Source organism: Ambystoma mexicanum, chromosome 1p (genome assembly GCF_040938575.1).
Source record: "Ambystoma mexicanum isolate Mex_15411 chromosome 1p, UKY_AmexF1_1, whole genome shotgun sequence".
Lineage (NCBI taxonomy): Eukaryota > Metazoa > Chordata > Amphibia > Caudata > Ambystomatidae > Ambystoma > Ambystoma mexicanum.
This window is the reverse complement of record NC_090921.1, coordinates 823,277,061-823,304,836: the sequence shown is the minus strand read 5'-3', so window position 1 is coordinate 823,304,836 and position 27,776 is coordinate 823,277,061. Positions and strand designations below refer to the sequence as shown.

The 27,776-nt window shown below is 46.7% G+C and overlaps 1 long non-coding RNA gene across 1 annotated transcript; it reads left to right on the top strand.

The window, feature by feature from the left end:
• The first annotated feature begins 295 nt into the window (after nucleotides 1-295).
• LOC138565934 (uncharacterized) lies at nucleotides 296-23,250 on the top strand. Its single transcript, XR_011301748.1, has 5 exons — nucleotides 296-431; nucleotides 20,182-20,287; nucleotides 20,392-20,507; nucleotides 22,650-22,688; nucleotides 23,166-23,250. It is a non-coding gene; the product is annotated as an uncharacterized lncRNA (long non-coding RNA).
• The last annotated feature ends 4,526 nt before the right edge of the window (nucleotides 23,251-27,776 follow it).

Sequence of the window (27,776 nt, the reverse complement as noted above, 5' to 3'; positions counted from 1 at the left end):
TTGAATGGGTTTCCCCCTTTTTTTTGCAGGGGGCCCTGTGTAGTTTGGGCTCCACCCAGCGCGCTGGATGCCAGTACATTCTGCTTGGTGTTGCTATGATGGGAATGTTCCGCTGGCGGCGCACCAGCCGCTCGTGCCTGGTGCTGTAGATTAGGGCCTGCGCGGCGCGATAACAGCGGCCTGTTGGGGAAACTGCTATGACGGCCCGACACTGCCAGCTGGCGCAATATCGCTTGTTGACTGAGGAAAAAATGTGTCCCAGCTACATCTTGAAGAGGGCCCAGCCTGCTTCCTTTGCGTGCCTTGGAATGCCCCTCTCGCCCGCATTCTACACGGGAGAATTCTCTCATTCGCCCATCTAGGAGAGACAGTACCAAGACCCCTGAGCAAGGAGGAGCTACTTGTGGTCAATCAGGGACATCCGGTATAAGGTAAAGAGCAGAAATTGCCAGATTACCTGCCAGTAATCTTCGTTCATTTTAGCCCGTCTTTTTCACGTCAGAGACCAAAGGTGTCTGATCCTGAAATGTACCCACGTCATGTAGTTTGACCAACCAAAAAAAGAAACTGCAACGAGTGCTGGGAATCAGCTATTGATTGCGTATTTCTAATGACAAGGATGATTTATGCACTTTTGTCCAGGCGCTTTTCATTACATAGAACACATAATATCACCCAATTGAAGCTGGCACTCATTTTTTAAACTCGGAAGGATGAAAGACTCAGGTGGCCATGCTGGAATTCATACCCACGACCTGCAAATCACACAAAGATTACGACAGCAACCTGCTGAGCTAGGTTAGGGTTATGGACCAGCTGGTCCCAGGTACAAACCTTTGTGAGGCCACTATGGTGTTTCATCTTTCTAAGTTAAATGTAACATTTACCATTATGGCGATTTATAATAATATCTTAACCAGAAACCTTTTCGTGTAATTATATTTCCCAACTAGCAATATGGGTCAGCACCATACCTTGGATTGTTTATTCACGTAATCGTAATTGCATGCAAAGTAACTACCGGATGAAAACATTTTGTAGGCTGTTAAAGCAAGTTGTGGGTAACATACTGAACCCACGGTGGGGGGGGGGGGGGGGGCTTTAGTAACACGTCAAACATGGATGGGGTTGCAGAATAACTCTTACACCAAATAATAAGATCGACTCAGGAAGTTGGCAAAATGTCTCCTCCGCCTGTTTTATTTTCAATTGTCTAAAACAGGGAGTTACAACAGAGATTTGCTGGAGCTCTCAATCATTTTGCATAAAAAAAACATTTATATGGCAAAAATTCATCGTACATGATGTCATGCTACGTGGCAAACTAAAACAACCTACGGGGGGGTTGGGATTGGCTTAAGGGGAACATTTAAGTATACTTTCCTTAAGGGATCGGTTGTGATTGGGTCTCTACAGTCAGGTGCACAATTTATGCGCACCCCTAATGCAAGTCATCTTCATCAGTTACTAGATACACGATGCACCATTGGCTATCAAACTATAAGGTCCTTCGTTATATGGCCTTCTACAATTGGTTGGCATGCTTGTACCCTCCTGGAACATTCGGCTCACTAGCAGCACGTAAGGTGGTACCCCAGGTGCCAGTGGGTGGACTTGACCATGTCTCCCCACCCAATTAGCCAAACATCTCTCATTGCTCATTGCTCATGCCATCTGCCATTCAGATTGTCTTTGAACTTGTCCTTGTTAAGTATCACTGCTACTGCGAATAAAAGGAGGTTGCCAGTCAATTCGTCGAAAAAAATTGGTTGACCAGACAAATGGTCGAAGCAAATTGGTCGAAAACCATTTCGTCTAAATTTTTTTTTTTCTATTTTAACCCCCCCCCAACCCCCTTTTATTCTCTAAAAACCCCTTTTTTAACTAAACGAAAACCCAAAAAATAAATATATAAATAAAAAAAAAAATTCGACCATTTGGTTTTCGACCAAATTGCGTCGACCAAATTGCAGTCGACCAGTTTTTTTTCGACGAGTTGACTGGACACCATAAAAGGAGTATGGGCACACTCATCATAGTTCTGGTCTATACACCCAACTCCTATTTCCATCCTTGACTCATGTGACAGGGAACCATATTTTGGCGTGTTTTGCAGCATTTAATTGTCTTGAATTGATAAACTTGATACTCATGGTGTTCTTTCCTGACAGGGGCTGATTCAGCTTCTCATGTTCACTGTTCTTCAAGGATCGATAACCAGTTCATGGCCGCTCCATCCTTTGACAGCCAGACAGCCTTTCCAGGCTTTTCCTCAATCTTCAACTGTTTTCTTGCTGCGACACAGCCTCTCGATCCTTCCTTCTTCACGGGTCTGATCTTACTAAATGCGTGACACCAATGTCCAGAATCTATATAATGGCAGCACCGCCTGCAGTCTTTTCACTACGTATAGCTAGCCTTTAAGATCACTTAGTCTACTTGCGTTGCTGCATCTGTACAGTTATAAAACGGCTTGCATTTTCTGCAGTGCGCTTCACACGTGCAATCCTCATTCCGCATATGAAAGTTTACTCAATTCTCTACTTCGTCATCAGATTCTATAAGGTCTATGCATCTTCTTCTTCGACCATTCTTCTCAGTACATCACACTCACTTCCTGTGACATCACCATGCTCTTTTTCTCTCATCTTCATATTCCTTCGGGCACCTGCTCCAAGAGATTTTCATCTGTACGGGGGTACATCATATAGGGTCTTCTCAATGGATACCTTTTCTCAAAGACTCTCTGTGGAATTGTCAAATCAACGGGTGTCATGCATGTCACGATTTCCAGTTTCCAACACAAAGGAAGAATGGGGACGGGACTTCCTGCAGAGCCATTCAGCTGCTCCTCTACAACACTAATGGTCATTTTTTGTCATTTGGCACCAATCCTTCATTCACATCAGTTTCTCAAAAACATGCAGAAACAAAGCTCCCCTGCTACCCCATGCCAGATTTGAGATGTTCTGTCAGCCCGTTTCATTTTGTTCTAACAGACAATATTTCAATGAAATGTTTCCATTGTGCATGCAGTTGTGAATGTACGACTACTGATGTGCACCTGAAGGCCACGTGTTTTATAGCTCGCATGGAAAAGCCTGAACAATCTCCAGAGAATTTTGTTACAACTAATTTGTTACATTCCATATCTGAGACCTTCATTCAGCTATGTCATGTCAGTCAACCGCCGTTTGCATGCTGGGACTTGTAGTTCACAGCGCGAAAAATACTTTTTGTTACAAAGCAAAGACTGGCCCCTTTTCTGCTACTTTTCTCTCTCTACCTACTTACTTTGGACAGTGATTGTGAAGCAGAGACATTCCCTCGTGGTGCATGAGGCGGGGGTCATTTTGCATGTTTTTTTTCTTTTCATTCTTGTACACAGAGTTATAGGTAGCACAATTCCAAGAAGAAAGAACATCTTAAGTGGATGGACTGCTCACACAGGATCTGGGGCACCTTGAGGTGCCCTAGTATGTCAGGTGGGTCATCTTGCCTTGGGATTCTGAGTCTTGACTGCAGATTCCTGATCTGATCTGCGTGCACCCACCACCGTCACTCTGCTCAGGCCCCCAAAGCTTACTCTAAGGGTTACTCCGGATCACTTGGTCACTTCCTCTTAATTTGCTCTTGTTTCATCCTACTTGCTTGCTCTTCTTCCGCTCCCTACTCTCCCGCTCTTATGTAGTCTGAATGCTCCAAGAGCTGTGAATGACATTTATCCCCCCGCCCCCTTCATTTTTGTACCCCCGCCCTCTTGGGACACCACAAAGCATTCTGCATATTGCAGCTCGAATAATAGATGTCTCGTTTGCCCTTCAGCCCTTCAAGCAGAGAGAATGTAAAGTAACTGAGAGCACAGTAAGAAGCTTGATGGGCGAATCCCAGCCATGGCAGCCATTCCACCTGACAGGACTCTATACACGCAACATAGGTTATGCATTAGGGTGGCTATGCCTAGAAGCCACACCCATGATCCCAGTCCTTATCATATAAGGGGTATCGCCTGAAAAAAACCAAGTTGAAAATATCAAGGCTGGAAAGGCCAGATTGCTTAATCAAATTTTTCGATTTTTGTACACCGCATTGCCAAGCAAATAGATGGGGGTAGGGTAAGGGAATACATTAAGGTAGGGGGAATAAGGAGGCCCAGTCGGGGTGGGGGGAGGGGAGGCAACAAAAAAAAGGCATTTTATTTTCGGAATTCGAACAACCTCTTTATGTTTTTCGGTATTTTAACGTAGATCCCACATAAGGTGCCTCGGCCTCAAGGGACGTTTTATGGAATAACCAAGAGCTTTCTCTCAGATTTGTAACCCTCCCACCAGCCCCCACCCCTGGTCAGGTAGCAACAAATATCACCTACCACCTCAACGTTCACCCGGCACCCAAAAGGCATCAAAAAGACTGGCTATCATACTGGAGGTGAGGCGGACAAGGGCTCAAAAGAGGAAGAGCAGGACTCCAAGTGATAAGGATGAAATAATATGGGCATTACCCCTGTGTTCTTCTTCCATGGTCCAGTCCTTGTCACGTGAGAGATACCAAGCACCCTGGCTGTTTGCACTGAGAACACCAACCAGTCAAATTGTACAATGCATCATCATCAACATGTTTTTGGGGAAATATTCCATAAACAATACATATGAACAATGTTACGAACTATACGAGACACTTACTTAAAACATTGTTAAAACTCATCACTGCCATAAAATACATGATACAGGGTACGACGTATATCGAATAAAATCATCTCAACATATCTGTTTCATTAAATTCACAAGTCTTTGTAATAAAGACGTGAGCATGTCCTTGCCAAAGTGGGCTGCTCAGGAACCCGTTGCATGAAGTCTGTCATCTTTAACAGAAGTCCGCGGATACGTCCACGTGGCGACTCTACAGATCGCAACCAAGACACATCACATTTCCGCCCGAGAGACACATAAGAAAGTCCCGGTGCCACCTGTAGAAGAGTCAGCTTCTTTGACTCAAGTGAAATACTTTTGATGTTACCGTAATACTTTTTTAATACAGCAAGAAATCACAGTTGTAGTACTCTCAGAGGTCACATGGTTGTCTGAAAGTTTGGGAAAGGAGCAGGTAAGTGATGTTTACCGGAAGGCCTCACAGACATCCCTCACAGACCGTGCAACCCAGCTATCCAGAAGGTAAAGTAAATATCCCTGCCACTGAAGGCGGGACGGAAACATAGGGAGGAGAGAAAAGGTTAGTCTTCAACCCCAAGCTGTGGGAGAAAAAGAGGACGTGTGAGTAATGAGGTCGGTCCAGTAGAAAGCATGGATAAGAGGCATGAATATCTGATATTCTCTTGGGGAATACCTAAAGAGGAAAGGGAAAAAACCTCCTGTGAATGTAAGGGTCAGGTGGTGCAATGACCAGCACGAGGACGTGACAGGAAGTCCACATCCCGGAAGACACAGATGCATCAAGTCCCAGAAACCATAGACACACAGAAGGGGAAGACCACCAGACCCCATAGGGATGAATATGCAAAATGCCCTCGGGAACCTGTGGGGGAATTAAGGAAATAAAAAGGGATCTAGGGAAATGAGGCATGGATTAAAAAGTAGAAGGAAAGGGAAGAGCCAGGCAAACGATACCAAACACGTGCATAGCTTAACGGGTTGGAGAAATAGGCCAAGGAGTCACAATCCAGGTGGGCAGGAGAATTTGGTACAGAACGGGAACAAACATTGGTATTACTGAAAGCTGACTATAAGGCGTAATGGTGTCAGCACAGTTTAAAACTCTTGGATCTCCAGTGAGTGCCCTTTACCTATGGAGGACAGAGCCATGAAAGTCCTCAAGGGGGCAGAGGGGTGAGTGGGGGCAAGAGGGGCGGGGAAGGAGGCAGAGTGGGGCGAGGGGGGTGGAACTGTTTAACATGTTGTAAAATCAATAAAGAGAATACAAAAAAGGAAAGCTGAAGTCAGATTACTGAAGGGGAGGGGCAGAATCTAAGAGCACAGCAACAATGTTGCACAGACTGAGGAGCAGAAACAATGATTCTTTCAGATTTCATTATTGGCTGCACATGAGCTGACCCCCCTCAGAATCTCAGAATGATTGACTGTGCCGAAAGACACACAGAAAAATATGGTGGAACAGAAAGAAGCAGACCTGCCTAAATACCTGCAAATTGACTATCCACACACAAAAAACGAGAAAATGGATCTGAAGGAGAGGAAATACAGAAAGTAGTCAAGACAAACTCCTGACATAATGAATTTCGGACACACATTTAGATATTATGACGAATCACCTAGCCCAGAGAAATTGGAAGTTTGAGTGTCTTTTTTCCATGCGAGTTATCATTTGACAGCATCTGTCGACCCTCTGCCCTTTCAAAAAGTAAGTAATAAGGACAATGAGAGAGTTTCCTCTGGAGGTCGAGGCAGATGGTCGTTGACAAGGAGGATAACCCGAAAGCTGAGGGCAGTCAGCAACGAGACTGCCAGGTTCCAGACTGGTGGCTGACCGATGTTCACCTTGAGACCAGGAAGGAGATATGGATCCATTATGGAGCACATGCAGAGAAAGTACCACATGAGTCAGCATGGACACAATTCACGAACACCACCACATGCCTATGGCAAGGAAGAGTGGCAAAAAGGGGGAGGAGACATTGTTTCTGGGAGAGATTCTGACATCTACACTACATTTTAATTATAATTGTTCTTTTATAACATTCTTAATACCGGAACCAGTTTCTAAGCGTGAGCCCAGGATTCAAATCTGTGTTGCTATGTGTTGTCTTGCTTCAATGACAAACGCGCTACCCATCATCCTCCCAACTCGGTACATTGGAGAAAGAGGAGAACGAACCAAGTAACAGTGAGAACAACAAAGGAATAAGAAGGGAGGACAGCATGTTAGGCAGGGAAGGGGCAGCAGGATACGAGGCACTGACAGAACCAGGACCAGGAAGGCATCTGAGAAATGGTCAGGTACAGGGGTGTTGCTAGGTCTGGAAAAGATCCAGGGCTTAGAGGTGGGCGAGCCGGGCGAGGCACGGCCAGCTGAAGCTCAAACGGGGGCTACAGCCCGGCAGTCGTTTCGGGCAGGTACCCCGGACGCCACAGGCCTGCCTCGGGCCCCACCATTGCTGTACAGTCCACAAAATTGCACGAAGGGGGAAGAAAAAATAAAAAATAAAAAAGAGGCAGGGTAGCGTACACTGCGTGCAGGGCCGCCCACACTCCACCCTCCCGAGCCATGACTTATTGCCTTGTCTCCAGGCAACACGTTTGGCTGGGGGCAGAACAGATTGTCACAGGAGCAGCCTTAAAGAGGCTGATGGGAGAGGCATTTACCCCTTTATCCTACCAGCTCCCTTTAAGGCTGTTTCAGGAGGGAGTCAGGCTGGGCAGTGCATGAGACTGGCGTGCAGCAGGCAGCTATGACCTACGATCTACGATGACATGAGTGACGATGGATTAAGATAGGCCTGTTTGCCAACTTGCCCCACTCCCCGCCTCGCCGGCAAAATGTAATGAAATGCCCAATATGAAGACATAAATCTGGCCACTGTCCCTGATGGCGACTGGGGCACTGAACCGCCATTAGGGCTGCATTTATTTATTTTCCCCTTTTCTGCATTTCTTACCATTTTGCCCGCACCGCTTGATCGTTTGATTTCCCGATCGTAAAAAAATACAACCAAAAGAGAAGGAAGACTTTGAAAATGCACCTGCGCTGATGATTGCTCTAGACTTCCACCTCTGTCTATTGTGGAAATGCATGGTTTCAGCACTTTGTCAGGAAGCTAAATTGTAATCATGACCTTCCCTCTATTCTGCCAAAAATGCAAAAAGATTTAAAACGTAACATGGTATTGGATTTGGGTAAGGCAGACCATGTGGCATTGATGTTTGCTATGTGGACCTCATGAGCTAATGATGCATATTTGGCTTTGACTGGGCATGTACTTCAGCTGCCTGCTGGTGGGAGGAAAAACTTATGTTTAGGGTTAAGGTCTTTTCCTGAGAAACATACTGCGGAAAACATAGCAGGTCAGCTCTCTGTAATTCTTCAGGAATGTAGCATTCCCCTGGAGCGGATATGTTCCCTCACAAGACAATGGATCAAATTTTGTGAAAGCCCTCCATCTCCTTGGCCTCTCAGAGAGGTGTACCCATTGTATGCGGCACTGCTTCCACCTAATTGTTACGAAAGCAATTAAAGATGCACGGTGTGTAGACAGAATCTTTGATAAATGCCGCTCTATTAGCTAATTTTTAAGGAATAGTCGTGCATCTACCACCTGGTGGCAGGAAATGTAAGCAAGGCATAATTTGCCTGAAACCAAGATGGAAATTGATGTGGTGACTCGGTGCAATAGCATTTATGGCATGGGGAAGAGGGTGTTGGAACAGGATCGTGCTGTTAATGCTGCACTCATTGCTGCTGCACACGCTGGTGCAAGCCGTGCACACAATACTCCACAGGTCCTCACTGCAATGAAGGCAGATATCTTAAAAAATAGTTTAGAGATTTTGGAGTCTTTTTTAACTGCCACTGAAATGCTACTGTAGCAGGCATATAGCACATGCTCCATGGTTATCTCGATCAGAGCAGAGATACAGGCAAGATCGACTGCTATAATTGAAGACCACACAGCCAGACCAGGTGGCCCTGATAATGACCGTGATGATGTGAGTATGTCAGTATGTGTGGAGCTGATGGTTCATATTCTCAGCAATGGGCTACTCAGAATTGACATGATTCTGTAATAAGATTTCTTTGCAGAACAGTAAAAGACCTTACAGTTGTACATTTTCAAAGCATTGAACACTGCAGCGTTTTGGGCAAAGCAACAATTATTGACCCCAGGTTTAAATCCTTTGGGTTTGAAGAAGCCCTTGCAGCTGACCTGCACATAATGACTCTGGAGCTGGAACTGAAGCAATACAGAATCTGGCAGAGGAGAGTTAAGAGTGTGGGCCTCCGTCAACCAAAAAATATTAGAGACTCTGATTTCTGGCTACCGTTTTCCAAACAGAGAGTGCTGACAATGCAAAAATAAAACCCATGTCCGAATTGGATAAATACCTGGCACCGGCTGTCACTCCTCTGCCGATGCCTGTGCCCCTGGATCAGTATCCCTGGGTGTCGGCACGGGCCATTTATCTCCTGGTCTGCGGCTCCCAGCGCGTGGACGCACAACTGGCTCCTCTCGCTCGCCGGTGACACCTCGCCACCTCAATTGAGGGTCTCATACTGGCAGACCTGTGGCTGGTGCCCAAGTGAGGACCTCCCGAGCCGATTACTCTGGGGCCCACTCTGGGGCGCACTGGGGGACAGGGGAGCCGCATCATCTGCAGCAGGCAACTTGAGGCTACACTGCTTGCTCCGGTGAGGGAGACACACCTCAGAGGCTCCTGTCTCCCCTCTGCATCTTCTACGGCTTGCTGCCAGGGCCCTGCCTACATCCTTATCTCCTTCTACTACTGCCCAGACTCAAGCTGACTTCTCTGGCCTCAACCGCATGGCTGATGCTCTTCCTGCACCACCTACAGCTACGACCTGCACCTTGGGGGTACCCCGCTAACTTTCACCCGCTGCATCTCCAGGTGGGAACCGGACTCGAGGGCATTGTTGGTATGTACTGATTTGCTACATGGCTGTGGGTCGCCAGCTTCTCTCCTGATACTGTGTGGGGATAGCTGTGTCCACAATTTCTGTTTGCCTCCCTGGAGAGAGATCCTTACCCGGCTCACTATCACTGGCGCAGGCCGTCTTGTAGCCCCTGACCAATCCTTTCTCCGTACCCCAGACCTGTGGGTGTCTCTGCGGCTGGCCCCTTCTGTTAACTCTCTGCCCACCGGGATTATCTATTCTGTGTTCCAGCACCACTAGGAGGACGTCACACTGCCATACTCCGCTTAATACCATTGCAGATCCTTTGGTGTGCCTGATCTGTTGGAGCATTGAACTGTCCTCCCTATAAGGTGGCCTGCTCTATATACTGGAGGGCGGAATTGTCCCCCCTGGCTAGCACCATCCTCTAATTGAAAGACCCTACCACAGTTTATATACATCCCTGTTCGGCCATGACTAAGGGGTCTGGCAGAAAGCAGAGCTTGATTAATATGTTCACTAAGTCAACACCAAGGCGGGGTGAGCCTCAGCCAGAACCTGAAGCCCCCCACGCAGCGTCAACTGAACCCACAGAACTTCAAAAGATGATGGAGTATATGCGGGAGGGGTTCAGAACACTACACACAAAACTAGACATCATGAATGGGAAAATCATCTCTATCAAGGCCCGAATGGAGAAGACTGATACTCGGGTCATGGAGGTGGAGACTAGAGTCGGCATGACAGAAGACGACATCACAACACTCTGATCCGAGGTGGCCTTGCTCTCAAGGCAGGTCCAGGCAGTGAGTAAGAAGAATGAAGACCTGGATTCCAGGTCCAGGCGCAATAACCTGCGCATTATTGGTGTCTCTGAAGATAAAATCGACGGCCCCATGGAGGATTATGTGGAACAAATCCTCCTCTATCTACTGGATGTCCCTAAGCTATTGCCACAGTTTGCAACTGAGCGGGCCCACCATTCCCTGGCTGTAAAACGCAAGCCCGGAGCTCCCTCCAGCCTATCCTAGCCAGAGTCCTAAACTATCGAGACAGAGATGTTCTGTTGCGCGCAGCCAGAAGCAAGGGCGAACTACTACTCGGCTCCGCCAGGATCCATCTGTAAACCGGAGCGTGAAACTTTCCTAGCTGCCAAGAAACGACTTCAAGAGCTGGGAGTTAAATACTCTATGTTATACCCAGTGAAGCTGAGAATCGAACACGCGGACAGGGTCTTCTTTTTCACTATTCCGGAGTAGGCCTCCATGTTTATCGACAAACATTTCCCCGGCTAATAGCTGCTCCTCACTATTTCACATGGACCCTTCCAGACTCTCCTTGAGATATGGCCTCCCCCGTCTATCGGCGAGAGGTCCATGTGGGTTCTGCTTGTGCAAACCCCTCCTGTCCCTCCTTGATATAAAGCTGTGCTCATAAAATGGTTGGAAGTCCGTGCAGGATTCATATAAGTCGCCTGCAATATTTCTCGGCAAATCCCTAGATGTGCACCGCACCACATTAGGTTTCTTTACACCCTACGTCAGTGTGGGCGCCGACCTTGGCCAGCACACAGCCCCCATGCAGTACTGCAATAGTTTTTGTTGTGGTTTAATGTTCTATTGGGCTTTCACTCCTCTAATTGGGAGGGGTTTGGTGGTGGGGGCTGGAAGGGAGGGAAGAAAGTTTGAAAATCTGCTTAGCTTGCAATGGTGGAGGCGAGTTGAAACTCCTCTCCGATCCGATCGCACTATGAATCAACCCTTTCTGACCTGGTTAGGAATTCAGCTGCCATATGGATACCGGGTCATGACCCTAGTGATACATGCCTACCGACTAGATGGCAGATGAGAGCATAGTATGCATGAGCTGTAAAATCAGAGGCCTGGGCAATCCTGTTAAAATGCACAAACTGCAGCTGTATGTGGAACGACATAAGGTTAAGGTTCCTTTCTTACAAGAGACACACGCATTGGCTGGAGGCTGCGATAGGTTTACCAAGTCGTGGGGCCCCCAGCGATATTATACCACCTACTCTACCCTAAGCCGTGAGGTAATGATCCTGGTTCATAAGTCCCTCAAGTTTGTCCACAAGGTGACACATATAGATCCCCAAGGACAGTATTTCTTATTGTACGGTTCGCCTCTGGGGCGGGAATTGGTCTTACTCAATGTATATGGTCCAAATATTGATGACCCCAAATTTTACTCCCATGTTTCCTCCTTGATGACTGGGTTCCCTCTTATCCCTACACTGTGCGGTGGTGATTTCAATACCATAGTAGACACCAATCTCGATAGGTCTGGTACAAGAACATGGCAACTTTCTATAGCTGCTAAGACCATCATAGAAGCACAGGTCTCACTGCGGGTAGTTGATGCTTGGACACTGATATACCCTGATTCCTGGGTCTTCTCTTTCTACTCATCAGTAAATTACTCGCATTCTCGCACCGAAAGGTGGCTAGTGTCTGACATACTCGTTAGATGTATAGAACGGATGTCCATCCTACCCAGGACCTTTTTAGACCACTCCCCGGTCACTGTCTGGTTGAGATGGGTTGAGGGCGATGGGGTGACACGCTCATGGAAACTGAAATCAAACGCTTTGTTGGAATCAGAATTGGGCTCTAGTATAGACAACTGTTTTGAGTTCAATACTGGGTCGGTGGAAACTCATGCCATTCTCTGGGAGACTTTCAAAGTCTACATCCGTGGAATCGCCCTAGCGAAAGAGGCTGGGATCCTTAAAATGATCCGTAAGTTTATCGGGGAGAGCAAGCTCCTACTGGCCTGACTGGAACCACAATATGTCCCCGACCGCTGTTACGCTCAGCGAGATGTGGGCTGCATTTGACTCCTTCCGTGCCCAGGCAGATCGGGAACGCAAGTTTCTGCACGACTCCCATGCCACCAGGCAATATGGCGAGGGAGAGCACCCCGGCTGCCTTTTGGCTAGATTGATCCGACAGTAGAGGGGGGCTCCCCATATCCCGGCCATTGAGAGAGCAGACGGTACACTCACTCACTCGTGCCAAGAAATTAATGAGGAGTTTCGCTCTTTCTATGAAGTGCTCTATACTAATGTGGACACCGTCCCCTCAGCAGATATTGAATCCTTTTTCTACAGTCTTCCGCTGTCGGTGCTATTTGCAGAGACTAGGGAGATCCTCGATCGCCCAATGACAAGGGAGGAAATATCAGTTGCAACAGACTCACTATCGTCCGGGAGGGCTCCCGGGACCAATGGACTTACTACCAAATTTTATAAATGCTACAAGGGACGCTTGGTGGCCTGGCTGTTAGCTGTCTGGGAGGAGGTGTGCAGTGACGGTAAACTCCCCCCTCGCTCTGCAAGGCTGTCATTTCTGTATTGCTGAAACCCAACAAGCCAGCCAAGCAATGCGGTTCGTACTGGCCTCTTTCTCTTATCAATTGTGATGTCAAAATATCCAACACGTACTGGCCCTCCAGTTAGCTCCAAATAGGTCATTTATAGTTCACCCTGACCAGTCAGGATTTATCCTGGGCCGCTCGACCGCTCTTAATCTGCATCGTTTGTTTGATATCCTGGCCCCAAATTGACCTGGAGACACAGGCCGTTGCTGCCACATAGGACATGCAGAAGACATTCGATTTGGTCTCCTGGAGGTTTCTGTGGTTGTTCTGGAGAAGGCCAATTTTGGCCCCCGCTTCTTGAGTGAGACTCCTATATGCCACCCCTGATGCTTCGGTCCGCAATGAAAACCGGTGTTCCACCCGGGTTTGATATAGCCAGGGGCACCAGACAAGGTTTCCCCTTCTCCACCATGATATTTGCGTTAGCCATCGAGCCTCTGGTGGACAGGATTCGACACTGACATGCACATAGGGGCATTAGGCACACAGGGGACCCTGAGATCATTTTGCTCTATGCAGATGATGCATTATTATAAATTCGCTCCCATGAGGAGAATCTAGCACCGGTAATAAGTGACATCATTCTATTCGGTGAGCTATGCGGGTAACTGCACAATATCCACTCTGTTCCCATTGACGAACACCACTGTAGCCCCCTGGGACCTCTGAGGGTTTACTTGGTCTCAATCGGAGATAAAGTACCTTGGGGTAGTAGTCATGCGTCACCGGACTGCATTATACGACTGCAATTACGGAAATTACCTCACTTCCCTTGCCCGAAAGACTGAAAGCTGGGCTAAACTTCGGCTTTCACTTGCTGGGATGGTGGCACTCCTTAAAATGGTGATACTCCCACAACTTCTATACAGATTTCAAAATGTCCCGCTCTGGCCAGGGCTCGAATTCTTTAGAGCACTCACTTGAGCGATCAATATTTTCTTGTGACATTCTGGTGCTGTCCGCCTGAAACTAGACATGTGGGCTACCCCATATGTGCAGGGAGGGTTCGCTGCTCCTTTTTTTTCAACATTACTGGATCGCTGTCCATGCCCACTTTGCTGCGTTCTGGTTTGAACCTGGTGGATCCCTGCCTCACGTCAAACTGGAACGCTTGGCAGCCGTGAGCCTTGATATTCGCTGCTTGGTTCTTCCCTCCTCGAGTTTGCAACTGGAACCCAAAGACCTCATTGGGGCCATGATGACGGCAAGGTGCATACTTTGGAAACAGGTGGACATCCCCCATCCATTCCATGGTGATTTTCCTCTGTGGAACTGCCTACCTGGGACTCCCCCCGTGGATGGCTCAATGGTTCATCACTGGTCAGCAGTAGGCTTTGGTACTATACAGGATGTGTACTCATTGGGATCCTTTATTGAGTGGCAAGACTTACCGGTATCCCTGATGGACGTCCCTCTCGTTGGCGGCAATACATGGGCCTGGGCCGGCATTCAAGGGCATATCGCAGGAATTCCCCTCAATCCCCTCTGACAATTCACTATTATCCGAGATCATGGACAGCTCAGTAAGGCAGGTAGGTGTTGCCAGGCTATACAGCCTTCTTCAGGATAGGGTGGGGCACCCATTAGACAGGCTCCAGGGTGCATACAGTAGGGACTTGTGTATAGACATAACCGATGAGATGTGGGAATCCATGTGCGCACGTACACAGGAAGTCTCCTTTAACTCCAGATTCAAACGGATTCATTTGAAAGTATTGCACAGATACCACTACACCTTGGCTAGGTTACACCGTATGGCAAGGGAAAGGTCCTCAGAGTGCCCCAGATGCAGAGCTACCAATGCTTTTTATATTCACATGCTCTGGGACTGTCCAAAAATCACTGCCTTCTGGGAGGGGGTCTGTGATGCTGTGTCTCTGATAATGGAATGCCCTATTACACCAACACCAATGGCCTGTTTGTTTCACAAAATCCCCCATGCCGGCCGCAGCCTCAGGATACTGGCCGGCCTCTGTATGTTGCTTGCATTTCGCTGCATATTGTTACTTTGGTTGCGCCCTGTCGCCCTACCTTTGACCAAAGGCTCCAGGCTGTCACTTGGGCCTCCGACGTAGAGGAGCGTTGGTCCACTATGCATCTGGCTGTGAGTAGGCCCAGGAACATTTGGGCTCTTTCCGATCCTATCTGCATTCTCTTACCACGGAGGATGGGGGTGATAGTGTTGGCCACCCATCCCCATGAGAACTGACCTTGTCAATATTCCTTACTGTGTGTTTTTTGATACCTACCCACATGCTGTAATGTTTACAGGTTCCTCTTTCTGATCCCAGCGTAGCCGTCTCGCCCAATCTTACGCATTGGATGCTATGTAGGGACTGAGCATGTATGGCTCGAGTTAAAAAAAAAAAAAAAAAACCTGTCCAACGACATTGAAGTTCCGTCCACAGATGTATTTTTATGGTGGGGGCAAACATGCCAAATATCCCTACCTATCTAAATTGACATTTAAATACCTATGTGGTACTGCCACGTCTGCTCCCCGTGTCATCAGTAGATGGGAAAGTCTGAAGCCTCACATGTTGGAATGTTGGCAATGATTAAAGTGAACCATGCCCATTGTCTCTGAGAAATTGTCTACCAAGCAATTACAATTTGTATGGACATGTGTAAATGTAATACATGGATGCCTAAGTCTGCAGCAAAAAAATAAAGTTTCCTTTGAAAAGCTCTAGCCTATTCTTCCTTTACATATTTTTACACAATTTAAATGACATTGGGTAAGTGGTTTTGAAGTATTCCATTCCAGGAGGTGTATGGCTGTGCTGTGGGCTCGGCTCGTGGCGGGCTCCTAGAGCCAAGCCTGACCCAAAGGGTCCGGCTTGGCCCTACCCATGAATTCCCTTGCATCCCCCAGCTCTACCTGGGGTACGCTAATGTCGGGACTGTTGGGATTTGGGGCTAGCGAGCCTTTTGGTTGTAGACCCTGAGCTTCTATTAGGGGCTTCAACCAATATAGCCCCCCATATCCTCCTTAGCGACACCTCTGGTCAGGGAGCACCACCGAAAGAACTTGAAGAATATGCTACATGCTGGGGATCAAAGACTTCAACAGCCTGCTAACAATTTCAATATGCGTGTTCCAAAACATTGTGTTCTGCAGAAAAAGAAGCATCAACAAAGATTACTTTTGGGCTAGATCAATTCCCTCCTCTCACCTCCCATGTAGATTTGCACCATAGAGTGTAGCTTGGAACGATCAGACCCTTTATGTCAGTGCCTCAAATTCCTGCATCAAGGGTGTGGATGTTGAAGCAGGTTCATTTGAGTATGCCACATACAAGGAGGCTTTAAACACTTTATCTTGTGATTGCCAGGATGGGGGATGGAACAAATCCATACATGTACTAGGTTCTGAACTATTCATACAAAAGGTCTCAATATGCGCTAATCTAAAGTGCAAAAGGAATATTCTGTTTATATATAGTTCCCAGCTCATTTCTACGTGAAATAGGGCCCAGCTCAATCTCAGGGATATAGAGCCCATCCCACTTTGTGCCCAGGGATACAGAGCCCTGCACTCTTTCACAATCACAGATGTTATCACTGTCTGTTCAGGGTTCTTCTCCTAGGCCACCTACTTCTGTTTTGCTCCTTCTCAGGAACACCAGGACTCTCGGGTTCATCTGTGCCTTAAGCATCTGCCGGCCCCTGGAATCCCTCTGGGTCTCCCCACAGCTCGCTTAGGCCCCTCTCTCTTCCAGAACCCTTTGCTCTCTCTGACCTCTTAGCTCCCTAGGGTGCCCCAGTTCTCTCAAGCGCATCTGTTCTGTCAGGACTGTCAGCTTTCTAAAGCCACTCAGATTTCTTTGGATGCTCAACTGTCTCAGGCCCTTTGGCTTTCTCATGCACAGCCACTCGCTGAGGCCTCACAGTTTTGACATGCCCACAGTTCTCCTAGGCTCCTCAGCTCTCCCAAGCCCCTTTGGTCTCTAAAGCCCCAGAGCAGGGGTGTTGCTATGTCTGAAAAAGATCCGGGGCTATGCTAATTTTGGGACTATCGGGACTGGGGGCAAGCTACCCTTTTTGGTTGTAACCCTTGAGCTTCTATCCAGGGCTACAACCAAAAGACCCGGGGCTATAGCCCACCTAGCAACGCCTCTGCCCCAGGGCTCCATCATGCCCCACAGGTCTCTTAGGTCATTCAGCTCTTTCAGGCCCCTTGACCCTGTCAGACCCATCATCTCTCTGTACAGGCAAAAGTTCTAACCCAAACACCTGGGGTGGTCCTAGTGCAGGCTGCTCCCCCTTGGTTCAATAATTTCCCATAGCCTTGGAAGGGCCAAACCCAACAAACTGGCCATATCATTCTACTAAGGTGCAGAGTCCTTGAACTAAATCAGGAAAAAGCCTGAAAGTAACGTCCTTACTTGGCTCGAGTCTCATGATCTGCAGTCCTTCCGGGTGGTGTCAGATCAGCAAATGTGGAAAGTAGTACCGCCGGGTCTCGTAGATCGGCAGTCTGGGAATGCGGCGGGAATGCAGTGGTAACAGAACTACAGCTGCATTGCCGCCAATTATTCCTGCACCGCTGACCTCATAATGAGGCCCTAAGTCTACAGTTACTAACTGAAGTTCACACAAGAAAGATGATCGAATTTGCTGGAACAGAAAGTTATTATAATACCACTACCTGATTCAACTAAGTTGCTCAAATAGGTTACACTATACAGTTCACATCCTGTGCAAAGAAAAAGAAGGAACATTATGCCTGCAATGTTGGTCTGGGAACTGTTTTTTCAATGGTATTAAACCTGCATCTTGTGTAGTTTACATCCTAAAATACTTCGCAATTATCAATCTCATCTGTTAGCGATGTTACCATTTGTACAAATGAGTGTTGCTGCCTTTACTGTTAACACAGCACCTATTTTAGTTGATGTATTAGATTCATTTGTTTCTCCAAAGAGATGTGATGTGACGTAATAAGGAGTGATGTGTTGCATTGTGATATGATAGGTTATTTATAACGCGCTTAATACCCAGAGGTTTCTAAGCGCGGACCGGGGACCAAACCTGTGTTGCTCTGTGTCGTTTTGCTTCCAGGGCGAGCACGTTGCCCCTGGGCTATCCCCCCGAGACTGATGAAATGTAATGCAAGGCAATGCAATATAATATAATGCAAATTTCTGCTAGATCTGGCTATGCTGTATAATTTATCTGTACGTATAAATTGAGGAATCACAATTTGTAGCCAACGGGCCAGGGTCTGCCTACCAGCTGCCAACAATGCATGGAGGTTCTTAACTGTGGGGCCATTCGACTTTACATAGGGTCACAAAACTATGCTGTGACCAGATATACACCATGCACTATCAACTGGCATAGTCAAGTACATACCACACCGCGCCCATGCACATTGCACCTGCAGCAATACTTTACTGAGGCGATATGCCCCGAGGCAGTGGGCCAACCCTGTCTGTAACCACCCGCCGCCAAAGTTAAGGGCCGGAGCAAAGCAAAGGTCCCTTAATGAAGGCGGCTGTGCTGTTACCAACAGAGTCGGCGCAACGCCGAGGGGCATATTGCCTTTGGATGCTAAAGGCGATGTTAACATTTTAAAAAAAAAGGAAACTTACCTTTATTCCGTCTTGTGACGCTGCATCAGGAGCAGGAGTCCATCTTTAGTGTTGATTCTGAAGCAGTGCTTTTTGCGAAACCATTCCACAAACCAACGGATCGTAATGCACTGGAACATTATACAAGTTTTCACCCACGCCAGGTAAGAGACAATCTACCATCGAGGCAATTTTTAAGATTAAACAGAAACGGCACATGGTGGCAGGATTTCTAAAAATAAGCGGGTGATCTTAGCGAGAGGCTGCAAAGCAGAGGTTACCTGAGAGAGTTGATGGCAAAAGCAATGAACAGAGCCAATAACAACAACCGTGAATCTCTATTGGAAGATAGAGAGGCACGATCAAGTAAAAAGGAAGATTAGAAACTAGTATTTGTGAATACTTTTAGTAATTTGTCTAATCAAATAAACAGAATTGTGATCAAAAATTGAAAGATGATGGAAAAAGGCAAGTGCCCGATTGAAAAACCGATTATAGCCTTCACGAGGAGTAAGAACTTAAAAGGACCAGATCCCACAGAATAATATTAGTCTGAGGCTAGTGAGACAGAAGACACTGACAGAAACGTGGGGCATGACACAGGTAAGGGAACACTCATCCTGTGGTACGTGTATTACTTGTCCCCAAACGTTCAGAAGCACTGAGGTTGACATTGGTTTGTGTAGGCCTTGGAGACAGATGAGTTTTACTAACTGTAACTCGAAAATGGTGATATTTGGGATTTGGTTTCCCTGCAACAAACTATACATAAGAAAAACAGAGAGGAAAATTAAGATCAGGATAACAGAACATAAGAGTTGCATTAGAATTCGGGTACCAACTGCACCTCTAGCAGCCCACTGTATTGAATGTATACACACCACAGATTACAGATTAACTGAAGTGGACAATGCTATATCAATTGAAAGTGCGAAATGATCCCAATAGTGACAAGAGGAAACTGCTGATGAAGGAACAAGAATTGATTTTTTTGGAAAGAGTGTCGAGAAAGGTTTGAACAAACAAATTGAGTGGTTGGAGCTGAAATAATTACAGTATGGTCACTGGTGCGAGGGTGACCGTGCTCCCTTTGAGATGCCAGCCATGGCATGGGCGAATCATGTGTTGAATACACCATCAGCTAGGCTCCAGTTGTAGTTGCCCTTGGAACTCGATAGAAAGAGCAAGTGAGGCACTGCAACAATTAATACAGTAGGTGTGGTGCATTGAAATGAAGCTACTATCTAGACGAGGAAGATGAGGGGAGAGAGCCACGCTCAATGCGGTGCACAAAGTAGACAAATGCCCGTGTGTCGATAAACGTACAAACGGGACACTGTGCATGCATTGCAATGTGGGTATTGAGTTGCACAAATGGCGTGGCCCCATTGGAGGCTGAGAGAGTGCGGGCGAATGACGTTTGCTGGGTTGAGCAAGGAGAGAGGGAAGCTGTTACAGTGCCGTCACGATTTTTCTGGTGAGTTAATTTGGAAGTGTGGAATGACTGTCACTATGGAGGGCAATAAGACCTTCGCAGCAGCGATAGTGACAAGAACATTTCACGAGTTTCAGGAGAGTTTCGCTCTCGGTTGTGTTTATCTTACAGACACGAGGCGGAAGGCGCTGTATGCATGAACCATAGCATGAGCTATCCGAGAGAAGCCTTGTGCTGAAACGCTTAATGCAGGAACAGCATTTAGAGACCGGGGCAGGTAAGTAATACTCATTTAATGTGGATAAAACGCGAGCTTGACAGCAAATGGGTGTGTTAGGAAAAACGTACTGCTTGCAGTCATTGTGTCACGTCACTTTGTAGGTTGGGACAGGATATCCTGATGGACTAATAACTTGGGAAGTATACTGAGTACGAAATGACAAGTTGCGCTACACAAGAATGATTCCACCTGGAAGCGATTTCGAGAACCACGTAAGGTAACTATGGCACGTACTCTTCATTTAGAGGGCTTGTGATAGCGTGGGGCCCATGAGGAAAATGTAATTCAAATCTCTTAATGTGGCTCCTGTATGTGTGTTATCCCGGTTAGTCTTGGGACGATAGGAGTAATTCAAGATCCCCAAGGAGCAAGTCAAAGGGGCTTCAGAGGTAAATATGACATGTTGGTGCGTGAGAGTATTATGTCATAAAGACGTTAGAACCAATGGAATCTAGTTTCTAAGGAAGTGAGTGAGATATTACCCAACATGTTGCAGTGCTTCGCAGTGTTTCCTCTCGTTTGCTTCCTTTCCTCTCCTTCCCCCAGAAGCTCACTGTCTCCAGAGCTCCGGTTCTCTCTAGGCTGGACTACTGCAAAGCCTCTTTCTTAATCTGCCTGCTTCTACTCTCCGCTCTCTGCAACTCATCCAGAACAGGACTGCGAGACTTGTCCTTGGCCTCAAGCCCAGGCATCGTATCGCTCCAGGACTGAAATCTCTGCACTGGCTCCCAGTGGCTGGGAAGATTACGTTCAAAACCCTCTGCATTGTCCACAAGGCCTGGGGCCTCAATACCTTCAACTCTCTCTTCCTAAATATCTTCCTTCTCGAGCTCTTCGCCCATCCGCCTCGAACTCCCTCAGGGTCAGTTGCTTCTCCAAGCAACGAGTTGGTGGTAGATCTCTATCTTCGGCTGGGTCCTCCCTCTGGAACAGCCTCCCTACCCCCCTGAAAATTGAGGAGAACCACCTCTGGTTCCAGAAGCACCTCAAGACCTTCCTCTTTGCTTCTGCTTTCTCTCCTCGTCTCCCCTGCTGAACTCCTGACTGAAACTGCACTGGTCACCTGGCTACCCTCTAATGTCAGGCCCAGGTCCCCTCCCCCACCAGTTGCAAACCTGCGCTGCCACCTGGGCAAAATCTGCACTTGGGGACTGTTTCTGTACCCCTACAGTCCCCTACCAACTCTTGACACTTGATATCTGCACTTACCCCTGCACTTGCCACAAGCTGGCTGCACTTTTTACCTATTGTTTTTATTTATTTAATTTATTTTTACTGTTGATCCTATGTACTGCCCCCTCCCTCTTCTCCCTGCACTTTTCCCTTTCCCCCTCAACAGCACTTGCGCGATCTCAATGTCACCTGGCCTAGTAAGATCGTTGTCTTTATCTTCCCCCTGTTCGCCCCTCCCTTGCCTCGTTGTGCCTTGAAACACTTGTGTATAGGCACCTTATAAATGTCATGTCATATCATATCAATATCATGACTAATATAGAGTTGACATGCAGAATTATTAAAAGAGAATATGGCACCCTGGATCCTGACAAATGGGTCAGCTATAAGAGAGAGAGATTTTAAAAAGATTTTTTAAGATAAACTAGATGAGGTGGAACATAGGACAAGGGTTTTGCACATGTCAAGTCATTAGTTACTCATGTGTGGAACAGTGAGGAATTATAGCCCAGGTGGTTTATTAAGGAAAAGGATTCCATGGGAATTTATATCCATGTTTATGTCGTTTCAGTGATAAAGAAAGTTGTCTGGAAACATGTGTAACTGTACAGACTGACACTGACCAGAAGAACTGATGGGTTGGAGCTGTAATGTGGAGCGTCTAACCCATACAGACAGCTAATTTGGGAAAAGCGGGAGGTGGCGTGCCCCTGAAGAATGTCCTGCTAATGGTTTTTAATGTGTAGAGAGGAATGAAACATGTAGGGGGAATGTGGTATGAAGTCTGCATTAGTGAATGAGGTTCTGGAGTGAATGAATGACTATCTGTAGCCTATTGAATTGCACTTTATTTGAAAGCACAAACACTTTGTTAGAAAAATGGTGGTTAAGATCCGATGACCGCTTGTTAGATATTGATAATAGTACTGTATGTAGCTGTCGGGAACAACAGTGTTTGGGTCAAATATCTTTCTGCTACTATATAAAGGCTGCGCTTCATGTTGAGGATTTGTATTAAGTGAAAAAGAAGTATTATGTATTAATACATTGTTAACTCTTTTGGGTTGTGGTACTATCATTGTGTGAGATGACCCATAAGTATTTGTGTATTTGTAAGGTTAGTGCCCTGTAGAGGGGTTGCTTGAGTGGGTCGTTATATAATCCTCTCGTCTCATTGTGTTGCTAGGCTTCCTGTTCCAGGCACGTGTCTAAGGACGGATTAAAGGTACATTTTACATTTTTTTATTCAAAATTTGCGTTTAGCACCCAGGAGTTACACGCGGGTGCTAAAGACGGTATGGAGGAGGTGGGGTGTAACAAAGTAAGCCAGGGTGAGGGGTGCACAGCTGTGGGGGAGCTCAGAATGCGGACTTGTACCAATGGATTAATGCCCCGTTCCCAGCTCCCTGATTGGCCAGCGCCGCCGCCCAGGGTGCTAATGACAGTTGCCGCCAAGTGATATAACAGTATATTTGTTAATCATTTATATCATTCTGAATGCAACTTTATGTTATATCAATGGCAATGCTATCCAAACACACGCATGCCAAATGATATTGCATGCTGTTCTTTGCTGGTTCATTTTGTGCGTTATTGTATCTTGTTATGTTAGATAAAGACATGTTAGGCGACCGGTTACATGGTGTGATTTCAGGGTTTGTAATTTGTAGCCAATTGGCTGGGGCGTCTTTTTTTCCGACAGCTCTCTGACACCGAATAGACACTACAATGGCAGTCCTACTCAGTCTTGCATGGGGTCATGATACAAAGCAGCTGGACTCTGAGTCAGGTTGAACAATATCAAAGATGCATTATACAGGTAAATCAAAAGTTTATTTTGTGGAATGTAATGTTTGGCAAATGATAATGTTAGACTTAATTTGATGAAATATTGCATTATTTTCTCTGTATCTTCTCTCAATCGTTAAGGTTCACAGGATAGGTCTTCTCCGAGGTGCAGAGTTTTTTTAGTCATTTGCTGTAGGAGCTTGTCTCAAATGCGTCCATGACACTACACTGGTGTCGCTATGTTTCGATTGATCCAATGGGGATCTTGGTTCCTTAGTGGTCCTCAGCACCATTGTGTTGTTTCCCTAATGTTAGGGGCCACACATCCCAGCATTCTGCACTCCCATCTGTCTCCTTGTTGGCACACTTGGACTTCAGAACTAAGGTGTGAGTCACTGCTTCCGGTCTGTAGCTTTCTTTGGGGTTTCTTGCCCCTCTCAGTGGCTATGCACTGTCCTCTTGAGGTATCTCAACACCAACTCCCACGATTCAACGCTCTTTTGGTTGTCTTTGCTTGACATGTTCGAACCGCAACTCTCAGTCTGCAATTCCTATTCTGATTTCCCTTTGATGGGTCAGCACCATTATGCTGGCCCATGGGGCACTAAGAATCCCACTTTACTCCATCTGGTTATATTTTGGTTATTTTTTTTATTTGTCAGCCCTCATGTTTCGCTTTTTGAGCATCAGAATGACTTCCCCCAACATGCACCACTTCTTGTTTCCCTTCCGTTTGTCAGCACCACTACACTAGGTTTTGGGGTGTCAGAACCACAACTCCCAACATGTGATACTTCTTAGGTTCCCTTCTCTTTATCTGCACCATTGGGCTTGGCATTCATAGTGGTATAACCACCACTGCCAACAGGACATTCTGCTGTTGTTTTCTTGGCTTTTTGAGTGTCACCGTGCTAGGCTCCTAGACTGTTAGCCTCAAAGTTCCCAACACGCAATTCTTCTTTGTTTTCTTGTGTTAGCTAGCGTCCCTGTGATAGGCTTTTGGAGTTTTAGAACCACAACTCGCAATTTTCTTCGTCACTCTCTCACTCACTGGTGTCTCCATGGAATACTTTGGGGTCTTTTTCAGCTTCTTCTCTCAATTTCCACCTCTTCAAATCACTTCCTGTGTGTTGCGGCCTTTGTCCGGACTTTCTCCATTGCATCTTGGTCTGGACTCCCACCATCTGTTAACTCTTCAGTATCAGAGATGCGCTCCGGGAACAGCTTCTCACCTTTGCTCTGAGTTCTCGGTAGTCTTTCTTGCCATGACCTTCTTGACAAGCCTGTGTTGGCCGCTCTGCTTCTCTCATCTCGCCACCTTCTCGGAATCCTCTCAACGACATGGCAACCTTCTCGGCAGTCTGGTATTTCAGCACCCTAGTATTGTATCGTCTCAACTTCCGCTTCCTCTCTCTCCGCCATACCCTTCTACCTGACATTCTTCTGCCTGGTTCTCTGCGGCACATTTTCCTGCCCGCAATGACCACGCCTCTTCTCTGACCATCGGTTTCTTGGTCCTGGGTCACAAGTTTGTAAACATAAGACATCCTTTTTTTTACCCAGACTTCCCATGGTAAATAGTGCTACTTCATCACGCAATGTGTGTTCGGATGTCAGGGTTGGCTCTTGTCTCTCCCGCAAGTGTGCACTGGTCTAGTAGTTAAATGTTCTCAAGTCTATTCTCTTCTGAGCTTTCACACTCAGGTCTGCCAGCATTTAGCATTTCTGGCCAGGCATAACAATTCAGTTCTTTCTGGCCTTTAAGAGTAGTATTCTCAGCGCGAGTAGGATAGCTTAGGAGGTGGAGCACTCACTGTTGTGATCTGCAGAGCTCAGGTTTGAATCCCTGCAAGGCCAGCTCAGCTGGGTGATAATTGTATATAAATATGTTCTATGTGCAACGCTTTGGGAAAAGGCTACATAAATAACAAATCATTATCATTCTCAGCATGCTTTAGACAAATGCCATTTGGCTTCGCTCTGAGCTGTAAATCTCCTGTTCTCAACATTCAGAAGTTTAGATTAATCGCTTTTTAGTTTGTTATGGGGTTTAATACTTGCTTTCCAAGCTAGGCATTATTTTGGGCAAATGATGGCCCAGCTGGCTGTGCAGTTTAGAACTCATTTTCTTCACAGACCGCGTTTTGGTCGATAAATAAGGATTCAATTTACCTTAGGTTTTAAGGCACACTTTCCTATTAGGTAGCGTTCTGGTCAGTGAGTAAGGATTCTGTTTGCTTTGGGCTTTAAGATTGACTTTCCATGGAGGCTGCGTCTAGAGACAAATGACAGCTGTTTTTGCTCAAGGCTTTAAGGCTTTAATGAGTGCTTTCCTCGAAGGCAGCATTTTAGACAAATTACATTTGATTCCACTTATGTATAACTATCTTTCCTAGCATCAAGCTTTCAGGCAACGAATAACACTAGGATATTTAAAACTCACTTTCCCAGAATTCAGCGTTTCACACTGTGAAGAACTCATGGAAGCAACAGTAAAGACAGACACAAGTGATCACAGTTCAAGGGTGTTTATTAAACTGCATGCATGGGTGAGAAAAATGCCTAATCTAAACCTAAAGCTACGATTGGAGCAAGCTATGACCATCAAATAAAAATAAGGCAGTCCTAGTAGCGTCTTGTCAAATAAAAAGGGCCTATACTATTAAAAAAACTATTGCCAATCCTTACCACAAAGTTACAAAAAAGAGTGTGGGATAATGTTCACCAGAAAAGAAAGAAGTGTTCACAAATTTATAAGTCAGGATGGTATGGCGGGGTCCCCCTTCCCCACGATTTTATCACGGAGCAAGGCGGGACTCCTGAGCACAGCACACTCCTGGGCCTCCCAGCACGAGGTTCACAAGTCTATTTCACGATACCAGAACCTTCAAGTGTCAAGTCTCTTTCCTCAAAGTCTCTTGCCTTAGAAGGCCTGCTTGATCAAATAACAAACAAACAAACAAAAGTTCCTTTTGGGTGATTGCTCTTCGCCCCTAGGACCTGCCTACGCCGGTCTCGGATCTTCTTTGCAAAATGGGTTTCCCGCCGTTGGGATCACTACAGCCTTTCTTTAACACAGTTCATTAATTTCTCTGTTTCATCAGAAAGCATGGGTTTCCTTCTCATAGCGTTCTTTTGGCATCCCTCTGTCGGGTTCACACTTGCCTTATTCCACAGTTCACTTTCTTATCAGAAAGCAGGTTTCCCTTCCCCTAGCTTTCTCTCAGCAATGGGTCAGAGACTTTCTATTGTACAAGGGATTTAACATGACCCTTGTAGGACCACTATGACATCTCATGCCACCCTTTCCTAGGGCCTTCTGGTACGTGCAGTTTTCAACACACAAAGGGGGCCAGCGAGAGTCCTTCGAATGAGCACTCCTGCGGCGCCTGACCACTCTGCAGCTGGCCCTTCACTGGGGTTTTCCCAAAAGTTCAAACACACACACCAGTTCTTTTTTCTCAAGTGCCTTGCATTCATATAATGTTGCCACTGGCAACCTTGTGCTCAACACAGTTCGGTTTGCTATCAGCTTCCTCCGACTCACCAGCTGTGTTGATCCCGTTGGCTTTTCTTGCTTCTGGAGTCAAGAACGGTACCACGGTAGACAGCATGCCTTACCGCCTGTGTTATCGATGTGCGAGGCCCCTGTGCACCGTTGACATCTGTTCCTCCACATGCCAGCTGTGACTCCTGGTCTTATGATTTCCCTTTTGGAGGCTTTGCGGGTCTGAGTTGAAAAGGGCAAGGGCAGCCTGCCTTTCATCCCTGTGAGTAAGGTAAAGGGCCGTCAGGTGTGCATGGTTATTGTCAATTGCCTGACTCTGCCTGACCCGTGTGTTGGGACATGTCAGGTAAATGGCTCTGGTGTTAACCCATTGTCTGTTACAGTGTAAGAAAGTGTTTGTGTTGGAGAAGGGGGGTACAGCTTCTAATTGTCCTACAAGGTAGGATGGGGAAAAGGTGTTACAAAGAAGGGGGTTCTGCGTCTCACCAGTCGGTGTCCCACTTCCACTCCCCAAAGAACCCTCATCTATGTGATGCTCCCCCACTGGTCCAACACCAAGAACTGGATCCAATAGCGCTGGCCTGTCCTGGCCACCTGGATGACAGATCTCCGGGGACTAGCGGGTGAAACACCTTCAGGTTTCCCACATCGCACACACACAATCAAAGTGCTTTGCTGGGTTCCCTTCCACCAAACTGCTCCTTTCCCTTCACAAATCCAGTTATGCAGTGTTATTCCTAGGTTGTTATGGACACACTTTCCATCAAGTGCTCTCTCTCTCTCTTTATCTCCCTTTCTTTTTCTTCCCTCTATCCCCCTCTCCCTCTTTCCCTCTGCCAAATTGCATTGAAGCTCCTGGGCACTTTTCTGCAAATTCCTGCTTAACAATGAGGTTTGTCCCCCCACCCCAACTCCAACACGTCTTTCTCCATTCTCATCTTTATGGATGGGGTTCTTTCCTCTAGGTGTCTCTGCCCCCAAGGGGTGCAGCATTCTTGCCAAAGTAACATCGTTTTC